The sequence below is a fragment of the Marmota flaviventris genome, chromosome 14 (genome assembly GCF_047511675.1).
Source record: "Marmota flaviventris isolate mMarFla1 chromosome 14, mMarFla1.hap1, whole genome shotgun sequence".
Taxonomy (NCBI): Eukaryota; Metazoa; Chordata; class Mammalia; order Rodentia; family Sciuridae; genus Marmota; species Marmota flaviventris.
In genome coordinates this window covers 92265898-92287815 of record NC_092511.1, presented here as the reverse complement: position 1 = coordinate 92287815, position 21918 = coordinate 92265898, and positions in this window count along the sequence as shown.

The following is a 21918-nucleotide window of genomic DNA, read 5'->3' as shown; positions in this document are numbered from 1 at the left end:
CTTTTTCAGTCTCACCCTCTTTCTCAGCATTTATTTATTACCTCTTTAGGTTGAGTTTGGACAGATATTCTTTTCTCTTTCTAATTCTTGTTTATAAAGTGATTTCCATTGTATCCTAGGCATTTTATCAGTATATTTTGAGACTCAGGCCTGAATTGAATTGAACCACCGCATTACCACCAGGTAGAGGTAGAAATTCAAGCTTTCTGTGCACCATTTTTTTTTTTTTTTTTTGGTAACCAAGATGGGGCTTTGCAGCAGTGCTGGGTCCTGTGGGATTTCCAACTTCCCATGTGATCTCAACACCATGAAGGGTCCTTAAGAGTTGGCAGCAATTGAATTGCGACTCCCCCTTCGTTCTCTCTGATGCCGTGCTGATGTGGGGATGTTAGGGCCACAGCTTCTTTTCTGTGGTGCTTGGGTGCTTGGCTGAGGTAGTTTTCTCTCTTGCTAGGCTGTCACTTTTTGGCCCTTTGGAGAAAAAGATTTTTTTTCTTGTTTTTTTTTTTTTTTTTCTCATCAGAATCCCTTGATTTTTCTGGGTTTTGGGTTTCCAAATCTGATATTCATGAGACAAAATACAAGGAAGTAGGAAATCACTTTATCTCATTTCTCTGGTCCTGACATCTCTGGCCAGTTAACCCTTTCCCTTCACCAGTCAATCATTTTATATATATATATATATATATATATATATATATATATGTATGTATGTATATTAACACACACACACATAGTAAAAACATATATACCCACATACATATATATGTATTATATATGTTTCATATAAAAATACACATATATGTGTGTGTATATGTGTGAGTGTGTGGGTGTGTGTGTATGTGTTTAGCAGAACTAATATGAAAACGTATGCCTACTCTTTGTACCTGGAAGTAGAATTAATTTGAGCCAAATTGTTACTGGATTGTTTGTTGTTAAGGACTGAGTTGTTCTTCCCCACCAAATTGGTTATTATAATAATTTGTTAATATAGTAATTTCCCCATTGTTTGATCTTTTTTATTGACATTGGCAATCATTGGACCACGTGTATCTAAGCTTATTTCTAGATTGTGGAGTGTTTTCCACTGATATATATGTCTATCTTTGTGTTTTTTGTTGAATTCTCTTCATTACCAGTGCTCTATAGCAAGACTTGAAGTTAGGTCTGGTAAATTCTTCAGGTTTGTTTCTCTTTTTGACTATTGACACTCTTTACTTTTCCATATACATTTGGAATTACCTTGACAGTTTCTTCAAAATCTGCCAGTATTTTCATTGGAATTGAATTGAATTTATATTTCAATTAGAGTAGAATGGACTTTTCTAGAATATTGCATTTTCATATCCATTAATATGGTATATATCTGTATTTATGCAAATTTTAGTTTCAGCTATATTTTTTAAATTTATATTACTTCTTCTCATCAAGTATTGAATATTATTGAAGCTATCATAAATGTCCTTTTCACTTTTGATTGTTTCCTATTACATATAAATAAAGTTTATTGATGAAGATTCACCTCTCAGCCTACAAGCTACCTATACTTACTTATTTGTTCTAGTAGCCTTTTTTGTTGATTCTTTCATAGTTTCTTCATAATAATGTTGTATATAAAAAAGCTCAGTTTTACTTTCTTCCTCTAACCTGCATACTTTTAAAATTTTTTTTAACTTACTACAATAGCAATAACCTTCAGAATAAGTAGATAAAAGTACAGAAATTGAATACCTTGTTACAGATGATAGAGATAACATTTATTCTTTCTTTGTTACTTTTACTATTAACTATATGTATTTGTTTTCAGATTCCTTCAAGATCTTTGTTTTGTTTTATTTTGTGGTATAGGAGATTGAAAACAGGATCTCTCATTTGCTAGGCAAGCACTTTATGACTGAGCTACTTCCCGATACTTTTTGTTTTATCTTGAAACAGGGTCTTACTAAGTTGCCCAGACTGGCTTTGAAATTTCCATACTCTTTCCTCAGCCACTGAGTAGTTGGTATTACAGGCATGCATCACCAGGACTGTGTCCTATAAGCATTTGAAGAAATTCTCATCCCTTATGACTTTGCTGAGAGCTTTTTACATGAGTGTAAATATTTAGAACTCTTTGGCTTGTTAATATAGTGAATTATATTGATAAATTTAAATATTAAAGCACTCCTATATTTCTGAGATAGATCCCACTTAGGAGATAGTTTACTTTTTTTGTATTGTTGGATTCAATTTACAGATTTCTAAGAATTTTTGCATCTATGTTTATGAGAATTCTGGTTATCAGCTTTCTTTATCTTTCTTTATTGTAATTTATATTTTTGCCTCTATAATCATTTGTCTAGAATCAGTCTTATTTCTTCTTAAAAAATATTTATTTATTTATTTATGTTTTTTCTAGAATTCATCAATGAAGTTCTCTTAGCCTAGAGCTTTCTTAAGCTACAATTTTAATGTTTAAAAAATATATATATAAGTTTAATCAAAATGTATATTTCTTCTGACTGGACCATTGTTGTAGCACATACAATTTGTTTATATTATTTATATTGTCAAATTCACTGGTATAAAATGATTTATAATTATCTCTTAATATTCTTTTTATTTCTGCCAGAATGGAAGCAGTCCCCTCTCTCATTTCTGATCTTGACAATTTATTTATTATCTTTTTCCCCTGCTCTATCTATCTCATACTTTATCAATGTTATTGACTTTTGAATAATAAGTTTTTGTTCCCAATTACTTTCCTCATTTTTTTTTCTTTTTTCTATTTAGTACTTTGTTCTTATTTTGATTATATCTTCTGTTCTACTTACTTTATCTACCTTTTATAATTTATGAAAGTATAAAATAGGAAATATTGATGCTTTTCTTTGCCAATCTGGGTCTTTTTTGCAGGGGGGGTACTTGGAATTGAACTCAGGGGTACTCAACAACTGAGCCACATCCCCAGCTCTATTTTGTATTTTATTTAGAGACAGGGTCTCACTGAATGCTTAGGGCATCGCTTTTGCTGAGGCTGGCTTTGAACTCGTGATCCTCCTGCCTCAGCCTCCTAAGCCCCTGAGATTACATGCCTGCACTACTGTGCCTGGAAATATGGGTCTTTAATATATGTGATTAGTTCTAATTATTACTTTAGTCATACATTACACATTTTGATATGCTGCTTTTAGAAATTTAATTTTAATTTAATTTCTGTATGTGTTTATTTTGGTCCTTGTATTATTTAGAAGTTGTTTTTGTTGTTGATGTTGTTGTTTTTAACTTGTGTATTTTCCAAAACCTTTTTATTACTTTAGAGCATTTATTTTAATTTGATTTACCTATAATCAGTCAAAATACTTTGGATAGGTTAATTCTTTTAAAAACTTATTGGAACTAGCTTTAGAAACCAGAAGATCTATCTTGGTAAATGCTTTTTTTTTTTTTTTTTTTTTTTTTGTGCATAGGGAAAGAATATGTGTTCTCTTATTGTCGGTAGAATGGTCTCTCATTGTAAATTAGGTCAACTTGGTTGAGGCCCTTGTTCACATGTTCTATATCCTTACTGACTTTCTAATTGTTCTATCAATCACTGAAGAACGAATGCAGACATTCCTGATTCTGACTGTGAATTTAGTGTATCTCTTTGCAATTTTATTGGTTGGTCCCCTTGCATTTTGAAGGTCCCTTACAAGATATATAAACATTTATGTTTTAGGTTCTCTTAATGAATTTATCCCTTTATAATTATAAAATGACATTTATTCCTGGTAATAGGCCTTGTTCTGATATCTCTTTGATGCAATGTTAACAGAGGCACTTCGGTACTATTACTGCATTGCAGAGTTTTCTCTCTCCTTAATTTTATGGCTTAGATTTTTCCATGCTTGTACTTCCAGTCTATGTCTCCTTATTTTAAAGTGGGCTTCTTCTAGTTAGGATTGTAATTGCCTTTATACTGTTATATTTAGTTAATTTTCATTTACTGTGATAATTTATATAGTACCAAATTTCTATGTTTTATCATTTTCTCTGTGTTCCTTTTTATTTCTTATTCTGATATATTATAGATTAAATGAGTATTTTCATATGATTTCGTTTATTTATGACACATTGTAAACAATAGTTATAGGTTTTTAAATAAATTATGAGAATTCTATTTTAAAAGGTTTATAAAATTAAAAAGTGTATATATATATATATATATATATATATATATATATATACACACACATATATACATACGTACATATATATATGCCCAAGTGTATATTGCACATGGTTTTCCATTCCTTTGTTTAGATGTATATTTCTGAAATTATTTTCCTTCTGCCTAAAGCATTTCCTTAAACATTTTAAGTAATACAGTTCTGCTGGTGGCAATTTTTTAATAACTTAAAAAGTCTTCATTTTGTATTTTTTTGTTTGTTTTTAAAGACTTATTCACTAATCCTAGTGTTCCATGATTTTAGCTTTTTTTCATTTTTTTAACTATATTACTCTACCATCTTCTGATGAATATGATGAAAAGTTTTCTCTAATTATTATCATTCTCTTGCTTTCATGGTAGCTTCTAAATTTTTCTTTTATCATTGCTTTAAAACAAAGTATCTAATGTTGTGATGTCCTGTTTTCATATTTCTTTCTTTCATATTTCATCTTCTCATATTTGCTTGAGGTTTGCTATGAATGATGATCTATTTCTTATGAATCTTGGATCCGTCTGTTTATATTTTAATCATATTAATACTTTTGGGTCATTGCTTCTTCAGATATTTTTCTTGTCTTCCTTTCACTTTTCGTCTTCATGGAACTTTAATATTATTCATTTTTAGGTCACTTTAAGTTGTCCTTTAGCTCACTGAAAAATTATGAGCCTTTTTATTTTCTGCATTTTAGATAATTTCTATTGATATGTCTTTAATTTGGAGTATAGATTCTTCTACAGTGTGTGACATACTTTCCATCATGTTGACAATTTTTTAAATTTTACACATTGTAAATTTCATCTCCGAAAGTTAAATTTAAATTCCTTTATATCAATCACAATTCTCATGAACAAGCATGCTTCCCTCTGCTTGCTTTCTTCTTCTTCTTCTTCTTCTTCTTCTTCTTTTTCTTCTTCTTCTTTTGGTGCATTATAAGTATACATAACCATGAGTTTTATTGTACATACATTATAACAGTAACCCTAACCAGAGGGAGGAAGGAGGGGAAGGAAAGGAGAAGTACTAGGGAATGAAAATTGACCAAAATTCTTCTTTCTTTAATGTGCATTATGCAATGTGGTATAGCTGCATAAGTAATGTATTTTATACATAGGCCAATGTGTATTTTAGTGTCCTGTTTATACATTTTGTCATCTCTGTCATTTTTTGTTTCTCATGATCGATTTTGGTAAGTAATTTCCTTCTTGTTGGACTTGTTAGATGGGAAAGTGCATCTACTTCCTATGTTCCCAAAACTGTAAAGAAAGGCAGGAGCAACCTTCTCTAAGGCTCTGTGAAAACCTAGAAATGGCTATAAGTAATTCTGTGTATGGATTCATCTTCATTGTACTTGGACCTTTATGAAGAATTTGAGAGATTAAAATCAAAGGTCTAGGAAAATGTAGAAAGAAGGGTGCTCCCACTCATATCAATTAAATAGAATTAAAAGAGTATCTCTGTATCTGAGGCAACCCCTCTGGTTGTGGTAATTAAAAAAAAATAGCTGAACATGAGGGAGAAAATGGACACAAAGCTTCTGCAAGAGACCAGTAGGGGAATATGTCACTATGGTTTTCATATGTTGTAGCCCATGGAACTAAAGCAGTTCCTCAGAGGATAGAACTGGAGTGCAATATTTATATATAGTAAGATATTATTGTAATTGAAGGGAAAATAAGAAACAAGAGATGGGTAAGTGAGAAATGAAAGACGGAGACCAGGCAGAGATACACATGAGAGTTTATTTGTCAGAGCTGAGAAATAAATGCCACCTCTATAGGAGAGAGAGGCAAAACAGGCTTGAGTTCTGGGATGTTTATGGGGAAGGCTCAGGAATCAGAGCTGTGGGGTCCTAATGCAGGCGGTTAAGGGTTGGGTTGGTATGAGGGAGTGGTGATCCTTTCTCAGAAACGCCCTTGGGTGGGAAAGTGAGACTTTCCTTAAATTGGCAACTGTCACTTAATATGGCCATCCAGATGCTAAGCAAGGACCTCATAGTAATGGAGACCTATTTCTGTACCATCTTACTCTAGACTATTTCTGAACCTTTACCAAGATAAAACTGTTACATGGCAAAAGCAATATTCATGGAAAAAAGAAGAAAGAATGAATAGGCTAAACTTGCTTCGAAGTGGGTACTGCAGTATTTTGTTAAAATAGACACTGGTAAAAATATAAAAATATATGCTTAAATTGAACAGTCCACAAATAAGATATAAAGGTAATACTGGATCAAATATTGGGAGAAAAAGAAAGACGTAAACCCTTCATGTTTCCTTTAAGGAGTCAGTTGATATTGCCTAAAATTATAACAAAATAATAAATTGCATCATTATGTTGTAGAGGCTACTTTGAAACTTCCCTTTGGTCTCCTATCCTCCCTTTTTGTCTCTGTCCCCTTCTAATCCATTTTGCTGAGAAGAAGCCTGTCTTAATGAAATGGTTTAGATTAGGAATGTCCTCTAAAGGCTCATGTGTTGAAATCTTGATCCCCAATGCAGCAGAGTTCAGAGGTGGGAAATGATTGGATCATGATGGCTCTGACCCTAACAATGGATTAACCCACTGATGGATTCGTGGCTGAATTGGCTTTTAGGAGGTGGTGGAAATTGTAGGTTGTAAGGCCTGGTTGAAGGCAGTGGGTTCTTGGAGGCATGCCCTTGGGGACTATATGTTGTCTCTGACCCCTGTTTTCTCTCTCTGCCTTTCTCCTCATGATGGTCCATCTTGCCACAGATCTAAAAGCAAAGAATCATTTGAGTACAGATTAAAACCATCTTTTGTTATGGTTTGGATATGAGGTGTCCCACAAAAGGTCATATGTGAGAAAATGCACGAATGTTTATAGAGGTGAAATGTTTAGAGTAGGGAGGTTTAACATAATCATTGGATTGATTCATGGATAGGGATTAAGTGGGTGGTAACCACTGGCAGGGAGGGTGTGGCTGGTGGAAGTAGTTCACTGAGGCCATGGCTTTGGGATTTATACTCTGTCCTTGGTGATTGGAGCTCCTGCTTTGCTTCTTGGTTGTCATGAACTGGGCAACATTAGTCCCCCGTGCGTTTCCATCACGATGTTCTGCCTCACCTGGAGCCTAAATCTATGAAGTTGGCTGACCATGGACTAAACCTCTGAAAATGTGGGCAAAATATTTCTTTTTTCCTTCTCTAAGTTGTTTTTCTCATGTTGTATGGTCACAGCAACACAAAAAGCTTGCTAAAACTATTAGCCAAATACTGCTTTCCTCCTTTAAGTTGTCTGTATCTGACATTTTGTCATAGCAACACAAAGCTGACTAACAGAGTTGGTTTTCAGTTAACTAGTCACAGAAGCTAGGTTCAAAGCTCTTTGCAATGTTCCCACTGGAGAAGAAGGAAGTTGCCATACGTGTGAATGCCGAAGACCCTGCCTCACATGTATCCTTCCCATTCACTGCACCTCCTTATAGTCCTATAAGCCCTTAGTGCACTGAAACCCCTAAGATAGATTTGAGCTGGAATGAATTTTTTTTTATCTTCTTATGGCTCCCTTTGAATAAAGCTGTTTTTTTCTACCAGCTTCTGTGTCCCAACTTTCTGGTTGAGTGGTAGGAAGCATGAACGACTTGATTTCGGTTACAAGTTGAAATAATGAAGTTGTCAACAAGAGGACATAAATCCAGAATCCAAAACCGGCCATCCGTGGGATTTTTCACCAAGGTAGGGATGGATCATAGAACTCTGTACTGAGCTTTTTTATTAAAATCTTACCATGAGCTTTTGTAAGTACATGGCACATATAAGATTCACCCTCAATTATCTGTGTGATTTTTTTATGTAGAATAATTTGTCATCCAATATATTAACTAAACATAAAAAGATGGATGGAGAACAAACATTCAGAAATCCACCCATTTTTTTTGGTTTGTACCTAAATCTTCTACTGAATTTCAAACTACTATTGGGGAAATATGTAAAGAGAAACTGGAAACTTTAATTCCAGGATTTAGAGGCTGGAAACAGGAGAGTGGGATCCTCAGCCTGTTCTATGCATATTCTCGGTGATCTGGAAAGCAGTCAAATTCCCAGAACCTTTGTGGCATCTTGTACAAATTTTAAATTCAAACCACCTGTTCAAAGAAATCAAACAATTCTGTGGGAAGTCAAACGGAATAGAATACTTGAAGAAAACTTACTTCATTTAAGCAAGGTTATGAAGAGCAATGTTACCAAACCCAAAAAGCCAGCAAATCTAGTTCAAATCCAAGAAGTAATTCTTATGAACAGGAGAATAGCCACAGAAAAACATAGACCAAGCAAGACAAAAGCATATAAGATCAATTCATCCTGCAAACTGAAGAGGTGCTGGAGTTCAGTGGCCCCAGATGAAGGACTATGTGAGGAATTTTACTAAGGTCTAATATTTACTTTTCTCACCAGGCCATGAGTTAGATGTTACGGGTTAGCTATGAGGTGTCCTCCAAAAGGAAAACACGAGAAAGATTGGAGGTGAAATGATAGAGTTCTGAGAACCTTACCCTAATGAGTGCATTGATCCCTTGATGTGGGTTAACTTGGTGGTACCTGTAGGCAGTAGGTTGTGGCTGGCCAAGGTGGGTCGTTGGGGCTGTGCCTTTGGGGTTTTTAATTTGTCCTTTTGGAGTGGAGCATTCTCTCTCTCTCCGCTCCCTGGGGCCATGCTCCCAACTGCTTTCCTTGGCCACACTTTTCTGCCATGATGTTCTGTGTTGAGGGCCACAGCCGAGTGGGGATGACGCATGGCATTTTTGCCAGAAGTAGAGGTTGAGAGGTGACGCCAGCGAGTTCTCGCGGAGTTCCCGTTGAGTTCCAGTTGAACTCTCCCCGGAGAGTTCCCATTGGTTGGGGAAGTGCCGGAGGAGGGATATTTCCGGCTGCTGGTTGCTGGACAAGCCTGTGGCGTGCGGGAGAATTCCCGGGGAGGGAGCTTGTGTGGAGTGTACTGGTGGAGTTCAGAAATAAAGTTTGTTCCTGCTTCAGTGGCTCGTGATTTGTGCCCAGCCAGACTGCGGCAGTTCTGCCTCACCTGGGAGCCTGCTGCCTATGGACTGAGACCTCCAAAACCGTGAGCCCGAAAATAAACTTTTCTTCCTCTAAAGTTGTTCTTGTCAGGTCTTTTGATCACAGCCTTGAAAAAGCTGAGTAAAACAGGAGACATCCTCACTGTTCTTTATAGACTTGAAGCTGCAATTTAGAGATCTTAAAATGACTTGCCTCAGGCACAACATTGTGAGTCAGAGTCCCGGATCCTACACCAGAGCTGGAGCTTTCAGATGCAGCACAGTACTGATTTATTTATGCTGATGAAAAGATACGTTATGCATTATATAGGGCAGTTCCTCCTAAAGAAACTGCTGTCATGTATGTTGATCTCTTTGCACAGGCTGACCTTTGCATGTGTGTTCATCTGAAGATTTACTACTAATCTTTTCTAAACCTACCAACTATTACCTCTTCTGCACAGCTTTTCCTGATTTACTGGGGGACTTCTCTCCCCAGCTTCCATTGTCAATATTAAAATTTCACTCTATACACAGTGTAAGGGTCCCGCGAAACGTCGGAGAAAGAGACCACCAAGTGACCACTCATGCAATTGGCAGAAGGGGGATTTATTGAACCAGCATGCTGGGGCTCCGTGCCCACTCAAGAAGGGAAAGCAGCCCAGAGCCCCGAGCAGGGGCTGAGCACTGCTTAAGTACACTTTTTGGGGAGGGCAGAGGGCTTTGTATACATCAGAACAAATCATCATGAGGCGCGGGAAAATTGAATAACAACTCCTAAACATGATTGGTTCATTCATTGGCGGGAACAGGTCAGGCTGGAGTGATAGGTCATTCCTAAGGAGGGGGTTACATTTAAACTGATTGGTCCAGGCCCTGCAATGCCTATGTGCGACCACACAGAGCCCTTATTAAACAACCAATAATCAGGGGAAATATTTACTGGGCAGTTCCAAGCATTGTCTCAACAGCTACAGAAATTTCAGGTTTTGCAGGTAGCATAGAAACCTAACAATACCTAATCCTTTACATTTTAACTCAGACCTTGCAGCTTAGAAACTTTACAACACCCGGTCTTTTACCCTTACATTCCCCATTCCTTTTTCTGATTACTTTTAATCTTAAAAGTAATGCATCACGATTATTGAAGGGTTTCATGTTTCATGAGTTGTTTTGCATTCCCTGGAATCATTTTCAGCATGGCCTCCATTTTAGATTCCACTCGGTATTAGACCCCGATTTATCTAACTACACTGACTACCTAACTTAAAATCTGGCTTCATTTCCCCCTCTAATTTGGGAACTCCTTACTGCTGTAAGGAAGGGGGGGTGAAGAGAATCTTTCTGGCTTCTTCAGGCTGAAAAGGGACGGTGTGGGGCAAGCAGTTTGGAGTCCACCTTTAAAAATATCGGGTCTATCGAGTGGTCCATGATAAAAGTCCAATTGAGAAGTATTAGGCTGGAGGGCCATTCGAGTGATAGGTGGTCTATAAGAGAAACAAGAATTCATTAATTTACTGGAACCATATTGATGCAGCAATAAATGTCACAGCACAGGAATATGCCAATGAGTATAATGGCCAAGACAGAGACTAACAATGTTTTCCACCAGGAAGTACCAAGAACCAGAAGCTAAGATATTGTTTCCACGACAAAGTTGCTGAGGACATGGCTTCTATCTAAGCATGTAAATCTTTAAGGATATTTGTCACCTTGCCAGAAATGTCAAGGATGTAAACACAACAACTAACATTTAGGTTTACAGATGTTCTTTCCCTTTAATATATAGTCTAATAATTTAATGTCATCTGATCTTGCAAAATCCTTTTACTAGTATGACCTGTGTCTAATAGAGAAACCTTTAATTCTGCTACTTAGGGCTGGATAACCATATTAGCAAACACCAAGCCTACCTGTGTAGGTTAGGAATATCTGTGGGCCTTAAACTAAAAACTACTCTGGCAGTTCCTTTTAATAGTTATCAGGCATTCCTGTCTGAGAATTTCTTTTGTAGCCTCCAGTTTACTTATTTTTGGAAGTTACATTTAACTATTATTATCATTTAAAATGTCCAGGAACAGCTGTGCTTTGGCTTTAACTATCTTTGCTAAGTGTTTAAGATGAAGCAAGTCAAACTGACTTTTGTTCTTATCTATTGTCAACAGTCAGCTGAGTTTCCCTGGGAGTCCTCGGGGAACTTCATAGCAGCTTCTCAGTTCTGCTAGTGCCATTTACCTTAGGATGGGTCCAAGCCTTGCTTGACCATGTGGCTTTCCTCAGAAGCATCAGGGATGTCTCCCCTTTCTGATGACCCCCCTTTTCATAGCAAATGTACCGATTGGCTTTCTATCCTCCACTGGTCTCATTAATCTCCCTGCTCAGAAGGTTATGTGGCCTAGAGTTACAGAGCTCTTTGGAGAAGTCCCCTATTCCCTGATTCAGACTGACTCAGAGGGCAAGAGCCGAATATTGGGTTTTTTTTTTTTTTTTTTTGGCCCTTTTAACTAATTTTAAAAACTTGATCTTAAACATCCAGCAAATAAGTTAACAGCCTTATATTAAGAGCACTGGGCTTTAATGTCTATCTCTCTATCCTGTAGGTGATAACTCCTTATCTTATGTTGACCCAGGTTGTGTTCTTAAAGCAATACCTCTTTAAAACATTAACAGGCAATCCTTAAACCATCTATAAGCAAACTACAAAACAAAACTAACTATGGTAAAAACATATTTAGCTTATATAATATCTACCTTGAATTTTGGCAGGGTTATACATCATAATTCCCTATTTGAGATCCTAGTAATCTTGGCAAAAACCTACTTTTGGACACAACTTTAACTGTACTGAAATCTGGCCTACTTCTTCCATAGTCACTTTTACATGTAGTGAGATGGGACAGAGCCTTATCTCAAGTAAGGTAGGGCTCTTTATAAATCTCAAGTACTATAGTTCTGAAGCTGATCATTTTACAAAGTTTACATAAATTGTTGTTCAAGTTTACATGAACATTAGCTAACACAACATAATATCACATTTAAAACATGAATTAAAGGCTGAAAGCTTTTAACCTCTTGTAGAAAAGTAGTAATGTACTTTTGTGTTTTGCAATAAAACCTTCACACAGATTAGGCTCTCATTAACTTAAGAATACATTTAAATTGTATCTCAGTGTAAAAAGTAACATGGAACTGAACATATCTTATTGATAACAAGTCCAGTTGTAGAACACAAACGATATAAACAAATCTCCAACATGTTTTTCTTTTAAGCCTAAAATTACCATACAACTTTAGAACACCAGCTTGATATAATGTTCTTTTGAAGCTTCTACCTTATAGACTTGTATACCTGGAAGATATGAACACATTAATAGCACCATAATTACATTGATGTTTTTATATTGACCAAGTTTAGCTTTTAAAGAAATAACATTACAATATTGAAAAATAACAGCTGTTGTTTAACTATAGTTGTATAATCTTTAATTTCTTTAAGATTATTTGCTCAAAAACTTACACACATAACCAACTTACACAAACCTTTTTTATCACTTACTTAAACCTTCTTAATTACTTAATCACATAGACTCTCTTATCCAGAAACACATTTTCCCTCTATTAAATCCATACCTAAAACTTTCTAGTTTTTCTTTTCCATCTGTTAACCTCCTTCTGTTCACACTTTAAAACAATATCTGTAAATTTCTGAATTTAAGCATATTATTTTATAGACATCAACATTTTATCTGTTTACCCAATTTAAATTGAACCATTTGAATCACGTGAATCAAAGATATTTGGATCCATTTAAAAAAATTTTTTTTTTTTTTATGAGCGCTCCTCATCTGTCAATTGTCATATCACTGCAGGATATATGGACATACACACATACAGACATACCGACATACAACACATAACACAAGTGTAACACCCTTGTAGCTTTTTCAGGTGAAATCTCCATTGCAATGTTTAAAAACTCCACAGTTGATCAGAAATAGAACTGATCAGAAAACATTAACCCGTCTGTGGGATTAAAATCATGAGCTCCAAAAAAAAAATACAGAATCTAAGAAAAAGCAAGAGTCCTAAAAAAGATGACTGGCCAGTAATTAATAAATACCATATAATTTACTTTTTGGTTGGGGTCTAGTTTGAGTTCAGGTAAAAAGACACTTTAACCTTTTTTTTTCCCTTGGGCCTGAAATCTGTCTCCTGCTGAGTGCCCCAAGCTTCTTCTATTTGCATATCAGCTTAAGTCCTGGCTGAGGTCTGGAAGGAACTGGGGAAACTGGAATTCTGAGCAAAAACCTCATGCCTAAGGCATTTTAGCTATAAGTCATAATTTTCAGGTTTAAGATACAATTCTCAAAATTTTATATCTTTATATCTCTTTACATTAGAAACACTTGCCCACACAAAACTGAAAATAGGATCTTTTTCTGATAATATAAAGGCCACCATCAGAGGAAATTTCCTCAGGATCATTAAGCTGCTTCCTTTGTTCTGAAGTTCCTAAAGTAGTATTAAGTTTTATCATGTATATCCAAAATTAAGCCTTAAAAATTTCCAAGACTGTTGCTAATTAATGTTATTTCAATAAGCCAGACCAACATTTTAATTTAGCACCTTTTTTTTTCCCCTGAATCTTACACACTGAGGGGAACAGATATCATATCATAATTTATTATCTTTCCCCAAGTTAATACACTGGAATACCTAGTGAAATTTTCTCAAGCTACCCAGTTCAAAATTGAAGCTTTCTAATTTTTTTATCCTAAGTATTTAAGTTTTCTAGCATGAACTATCTGAAATCAAATTAAACAATTGCTTAAACCCAACTTTTAACCGCAAGATAGTGCAATGCTTTAGAAACCCATTCAGATACCAGATTGTTACAATAAAAAAATTTATCTTTTAGATACACATTTAGCTAAGATCATCCCCAAGAAACAATTTATAATATCAACACATTACTGCATTTATTTTCTCATTAGTTAAGCAAACAGAGGTGGGGTAATCCCTAAAGTGCAGGTAAGGAAGGAGGAGACTCCCCAAAGCAAAATGGCTTTGGCAGCTGCTGGGAGCCCCTTAGTTCCACCTTTTACTTATAGGATTAGTTCCTCTGGCTTGGTCTGACCCCAGGCACTAGGCATTTCTCACATCTCCTAACTTTTCAGTAGTCAGCTTCCCAAAGTTCATCTTCTGCTTGCAGTTGTTTGGAATTTGAGAAAAGTTTAAGCGAGATATCAAAGTTTTTAGACCCCAGGAATTTCCCTCTGCAGTGGGCGTGCTCAAGCCAACTATGGGAAGAAAAGAAAACACTGCTTCCCTAATCTCTCTCAACAAAGGGGGGTAAAGTTTATCAAAGTTCTTTAAAACACAGCTAAGAGAGGTGTAAAAGGTGAGAACAGAAAAGCTGGCGGTTCTATTGAGTTTTGGTCCCTCACAGGAGAAGCATTAGGTTAAAATTTAGCTAAAGTTACTTCCACACATCTAAGGCCATTTGGAATTTGGGACTCTGCATCGGTCCAAAGTAAAACAATGCCATCACACTTAACAGAGACACAGACAAAATGACACACAAAGATCATCATGCAGCTCCCGTTCATTCACAACCCCAAGATCTACAATCTTGTGACTCAAGGAGAATGGAGGGAAAAGGGGGAGGAGCAGAAGGATTGAGTGATAGGATCTTGGGGGAAGGGGTGGAGTGGAGGCAGGGACCAAGAAAGGCTTCAGGGACAGAGGCGTGGAATGGCTTTGTCCCATACTGGGAGTTACTCAGGCAGAGACAGGGACAATACAAATGTGACACAGAGACAAGGACAGACAGTAAAAGGTTAACACAAGTTTAGAGGCAAAGATTAAAGACAGACTGTGAATCCAATCTGAGAGAAAGAATTGCCGGCGAAACCAAATGGGTTGGCAGCAGAGTACAAACGAGGGCACTCTTGTCCCTCTACCAACTGGGGGCACTTTTGCCCCCCCCCCCGAATCCTCTAAGGCGTCCCTTAAGAGGAGTGGCCTGTGGATTAGGACACGTCTGTCACCACTGCCAGGGAGAATTTACACTCTCCGCTGACGGCCACGCTGCCAACCCAACCAAACCAATCCAAGCCAAAGACCAAACCTGAACCAAAAAGCTCTGAGAACTTACGCTCTCCATCGAGCCAAAAACCAAAAAGCTCTAAGCGATCGCAAAGGAAAAACAAGGAGGAGAACAAGGAGGAGAAGAAAAGGAGGAAGAAGAAGAGGAAGAGGCACCTTACTTACCCCCTAAAGGAGTCCATTGGAGGTCTCCTTGTCCGGAGATGCGCTTTTCCTGGCCAACGCACCAAATGTAAGGGTCCCGCGAAACGTCAGACAAAGAGACCACCAAGTGACCACTCATGCAATTGGCAGAAGGGGATTTATTGAACCAGCATGCTGGGGCTCCGTGCCCACTCAAGAAGGGAAAGCAGCCCAGAGCCCCGAGCAGGGGCTGAGCACTGCTTAAGTACACTTTTTGGGGAGGGCAGAGGGCTTTGTATACATCAGAACAAATCATCATGAGGCGCGGGAAAATTGAATAACAACTCCTAAACATGATTGGTTCATTCATTGGCGGGAACAGGTCAGGCTGGAGTGATAGGTCATTCCTAAGGAGGGGGTTACATTCAAACCGATTGGTCCAGGCCCTGCAATGCCTATGTGCGACCACACAGAGCCCTTATTAAACAACCAATAGTCAGGGGAAATATTTACTGGGCAGTTCCAAGCATTGTCTCAACAGCTACAGAAATTTCAGGTTTTGCAGGTAGCATAGAAACCTAACAATACCTAATCCTTTACATTTTAACTCAGACCTTGCAGCTTAGAAACTTTACAACACCCGGTCTTTTACCCTTACAACAGCACCTACCATTGTTAAATAATATTTCCATCTCAGTCTTCTCTTGCCATATTCTGAGCTGGAAAAGATTATTTCTTACATGTGTTTGTCAGCTGATACACTCCCAACAGAATGACCAGAGGCATCAATCACCAAATCGATACTTTTATTAGTTGTGTAAATGATTATTTCAGAAACTACTAACCCACAGAGGGCTATGTTGAGCTTTTTTTTTTGTCTCACAGTGCTTTAGGGAATGGTGCTGATTCTGTCTGCTCTTAGAATCACCAAGGGAAGGGAATCTGTGAACCCCAAAATATTGAATAAATGGGAATGGTAGAGCTGGGCATGTTGGTATATGTCTGTAATTTCAGCTACTCAGGAAACTGAGGCTCCAGAATTATAATTTGGAGTCTGGAGCCTATCCTGGGTAACAGAGCAAACCCTGCTCTCAAAAAAAAAAAAAAAAGAAAGAAAGAAAAAGAAATGATAGAATTTCAACAGTCTTAATGTTGGGTGTCTTATTCACTTTTTTTTCCTTTCTTTCTATCCTGAGATGAGATGAGAGCAGGTAATTACTCAAGACAGTGTTAAGAATGTTTGAAGAGTTTATAGAATCTAAAATTCTTGCCAACGGCCACTTGCAAGCATGTTTTATCCTAAGTGGTTTTCATTCTTACAATCAAGATGATATAAAATGCAGCTATTGAGATGTGCTCTAAGAATTTTTCAATTTCTCAGCTATCTAAAGAGGTCCCCACCCCCAACAATACTTGTAGCATTCTTGTGATTTAGGATTGGATTGAAACATTTTTTCTTCCATAAACTTTACTTCATAAACATTACTTCTTAATTGATATTTATTTCCCATACAGATACACAGGTGTTCATAGGAAAAAGTGCAAATTTCACTTGAGGGTCCTCAGTGCAGCAGTTTACATTGCATTAGAATCTATCATCATGCAACTACCTCTGAAAACCTTACAGAATATTTGAATGAAAGGCAGTGATGAAAGGAGAGGGTGGCGTTATCAAGTTTAATCTCTTACGTCATTAAGGATTCCACTGAGGGATTCCGAGGATGTTGCCCATCATGCTGATTATGAAAGCCTGTAGAAAAGATTTATGCCCACCAACATAATTGCCAGGCTTGGATATTGCCTCAGGGTCCCAGAAGGTTAGATGACAAAACCAAAAGAAGATGAGAAGAATGAAGCAATGAAAAGAATTTCCCATCAAAGAAAGGCTTCAAGGGAAAATTCCATATGAAAAAAATCTAATGATAGCAAAAACATGGAACTAAAACATGTCAAAATATTATTTTCAATAAAATTTGTTTATATGATATTAAAATATATATGATATGGATCTAGTAAAAAGCAAATATAAGGCTGGGGTTGTGGCTCAGCGGTACAGCACTCGCCTAGTGTGAGGCCCTGGGTTCGATCCTCAGCACCACATAAAAATAAATAAAATAAAGGTATTGTGTCCAACTACAATTAAAAAATAAATATTAAAAAAGCAAATATAGTTATCTCCAGGAAAGAATGGACCAGTAATTGGTAAAAAATAGAATTCAAATAAGAACAATTGAGTGTGATAATCTGTCAAATATTTTAGAAATGAAAACTATAAGCTTTTACCGAGAACTATAAATGATAGCATACATTTTAAACAAAGATAATGCAGAGGGAAAACTGAGAAACTTAACAACAGTTCTTAAAATGGCCATTTTGAGAAAATGGAAAAGATTGATACAGTATGTTTGTGTCTTGTTTTGTCTCAGTGTATTGCATTGTCTTTATGATGAAAATATGGAAGGGGTGAGAAGTAAATCACTAAGGGAAGAAGGCACCCCAGTGGAACCAAGAGCAGTTAGGGCATGTGTTGATGGAAGCCCAGGAACTCTAGTCAGAAAGAAGAAAGTTCAGAAGAAGAAGGATTATCAGGAAAAAAGTTGCAGCAAAAGGCTATTACTGAATACTTTTCGTTACTGGAGGGTGCGTGAAGCCGTGCGGCAGCTGCCAAGTGTGCAAGCCGGTCACAGCCCAGCAAGGATTTGCGACTGGCCCTTCCCCACCTCCTGGCCGGGGAGCAGGACGCCACTGCCGTGAGCGTGAGCCCAAATCCAGACCTGACCCGGAGGCCCAGTCTTGAAAGCTTTTGCTCCCTGTGCCTGGTGGCATTTTGAGTTGGGACGCTCCCCCATCTGGGGCTGCCCGAGGATGCTGCAGCTGGGCGGAGGACACACATGGCGCCCCTGAAGTTTGATCATTTCCAAGGCCAGTAGCTACAATGGTTCTCCCACACCTGGAGGCTGATGAGTAATGAGCACTATTAAGGCTTATTTCAAATGTAAAAAAACCTTGAGATAATGTACTAAATTGTTCAGAAGGTTGTTTTCTTAGTGCAATGCTACAGGATTTTCTTTAGCCATCCGGAGAGACTTCCGCTGAGAAACGGATGAGACTTCGGATCAATCTAGCTGCCTGCAGAACTTACCTGGACTGCGATTTAAGCTAGCTGCCTGTGAACTTACCTGGACTGTGATTTACCTGGACTGTGAGTTAATCTATTGAGACACTGTTTTACCTGGACTGAGACAACAAACTGTAATCTACAACAAATTGTAACTTGGTATCTTTGCTAACGGTGTCATTGCTGGTATAATTTTTCCAAGGGCTTCTTGCATGGAGCCATCAATTGGCTTGGTATTGTGACATTTTGTATCCTCCCCTTCTGCTTGTAGCAGATTGTTTGTGGTGTTTGTGTAAAAACCATTATGGTCGTTATTTAAATTAAACAAAAGGGGGAATTGTTGGAGTCTGTAAACAAGTCAGGATGGCGCCTGGCATTTTGCCAGAGGGAGTGGTTTGTGAAGTAACAGCCAGAGAGCCATTAAGTGTGGAGATTCCTTATTGGTTGATTGCTGTATCGAGTTTATGTTAATTAGGATAAGCTGTGTGGAATGTATAAACACCTCTGTTGTCCTACAATAAACGGCTCCTACTCCTGCTGTATCGATCTACACAAGTTGCTCGTCACCCCTCTGGTTAGTTTGCTGCAGCCGGACTGTGGCAATACAGAAGTATTTGCATAAATTTTTCATATGACATTATTTTATCTCTAAATACTATAAGCATATATTTGGATGCACACACATAAAACAGTTTATATTTTCACTTAAATAGAAATGGCCCAGTAATGCACTTCGGTATATTTCAAGTGTATTCAATTATCTTATCACCTTTGAAAAGTAACATTTAATTCTCATTTCAGAGAAATATATCAAAACAAAACCTGTTAATAAATGTAGTAGAAATGACAGATGTCATTTTAAGCAAAGTGAAGTTTTTACTCTAAGTCTACTATACCTCTGTTATATCTATGATCTCAACTGGGGGTGATCAAGTGTGTCTATTATATATAAATAGAGAACATAATTCCACCTGCTACGAGAGCAATTCCTTTTTACTTAGAAATTTTGGACTAACTTATAAAATATGTAAGATATTAGAGACTGAGGGACAAATATCCAAACTTATCATTCTTGGCTGCAATTGACTTCTCATTTATTGATTGTCCACCACATCACCTCAGGCATATGTGACTCTGCCAGACCTCCCAGCTCTCTTCTAGTGATGACTCTTGGGCAGGCTTCAGCCTGATTGACTTACAGAATCTCACAGATGGGAGAAGATATGGGAGCATGTGGGTCCTAGTCTTCCAGGATGGTTGGAGGACTACAAGTCTACATTTGTCCAATGTTAGAATGCCATCTCCATCACATTGCTGCCCACACTTGGTGTAGTCAGAACTTCTCATTTGAGTCATTTCAATATATGTTTTATGGTATTTTACTTGGGTTTCGGTGTGGTATGTGCTCACATGTATTTTTTTACCATTAGCAAATCATGTTCCGTGAAGTGTCTGTTCAAATACTTTGCCCATTAAGTTGAATTGATTGTTCCCTTATTTTTTGTTTGTGTTTACAGAATTGTTTACATACTTGAAATATATATAAAAGTAAATATATTTAAAATACAGATATTTTAAATATATTTTATATTAATATAAAATGTAAATATTTCTATATATTTTTATATATAAGAATACATATTTAAAATACATATATAATTATATATTTTATATATCAACATATCATATTATGTAATAAATTTTTATTATAATATATAATACTGATATGATATATAATAATGTGATATGATATAATAAATTATTGTTTTTTCTTCCCATCTGTAGTTTGTTTCTTTGACATGTCTTTTTATTCAGTTGGCAGAGAATAAAAGACCTTTGGAAAAGATAAAATATTTATTTTATTTTATTTTTGGCCCTGAAGATTGATCTAGGACCATTTCACCACTAAGCCAAATCCTCAATCCTCCTTAGTTTTTGTTTTAAGACAGGGTCTCACTAAGTTGCTTAGGGTGTCACTCAGTTGCTGAGGCTGACCTCAAACTTGCTATCCACATGCCTCAGTCTCTTGAGTCCATGGGATTATAGATGTGCATCATCGTGCCCACCACAACTGTGCATTTTGATGCAGCAAAGTCAGATAAACCAGGATCTCTCTTATCTTTTTTTTTTATTTGTAAGTAGTCTATGATATAATATATTTATCTTAAATTTTTCTATTATTCTTTCTACTTTTTTAGCAAAGAATATTATTTCTTAATAATCATTTTTTTTGCTTGTTATAGGAAAAACAAATAATGTTTAGAAAACTTTGCATTGTATGCAAATCCTACATTCATTTATTTTTATATTTAATTATTCACAATTGCATAAGTCTACTCATTAACAAAGCATTTGTATGATGCATACAATAAATAAGAACTCCGTGATCCCTCACCCAGAGGGGATAGCCAGTAATGATGTCTTACTTACTCTCTCTCTTGATGTATAAGTTTGAGAATGGTATCACAAAGTGTTTTGGGTATAAAAAAAATTTCAAGAAATTAAGAAATATGAATATGTACATTTCCATCATATGGTGACAGTTTTAGTGATTTTTAATTGTTTTTTTTTTGTCTCAGGAAGGTAGAATTCTGCACATTGTTTCTTCAATGAAACCATATTATTTAGCTGTGAATAAATTATCAATTATTTCCACAATTTTTTCTGCAAAATATGTTACAATTCCCCTTTAAAAGTAAGGCACAGCATTAGAGATATATCCTCACCGCAGAGGAGCACGCTCGAAATTTGAAAAACATCATTTTCTCTGGCCATTAAATAAATATATTTTAAAAACGTTTTTATAATGCATAAATATAATGTCATTACCTAAGGACATCATGAGTTCATCATGAGTTTAGTTCTGCTAATGAGAAACAATCTATTCAGCTCATTTCCATCATATTTTTCAAGCCAATTTTGAAACAAGACCTCAGCAAAGTAGTTCAAGTTACCTTAAAGAAATGGGTTCCAGATTTTTCATGAAATCAAACTCACTCTTTTCTTAGCATATAGCTTCTTCAACAAACAACAACAGGATTGAATAAGCAAAATGAAAACAAGCTTAAGAATTGCTTTTAAGAATAAATGTAAAAGAAGCCTATGATCACTTATTTACATCAATATATGTGTGTCACCCTTACTGGGACTGTGGGAATAAACACAAACGGGACAGATGTGGTTCCAGTCTCAAGCGACTGTGACCTCACTGAAGTGCCAACATTCTGGATAATTTTCAAGGAGTATGAGAACCACATAATGAATTATTAGGTTTCAGAAGGTCTCAATATAAGGTAGAAGTTTCACTTTTTTTGTGTCCTCTCCGATTTCTTTTATCAGTGTTTTATAATTCTCTTTGCAG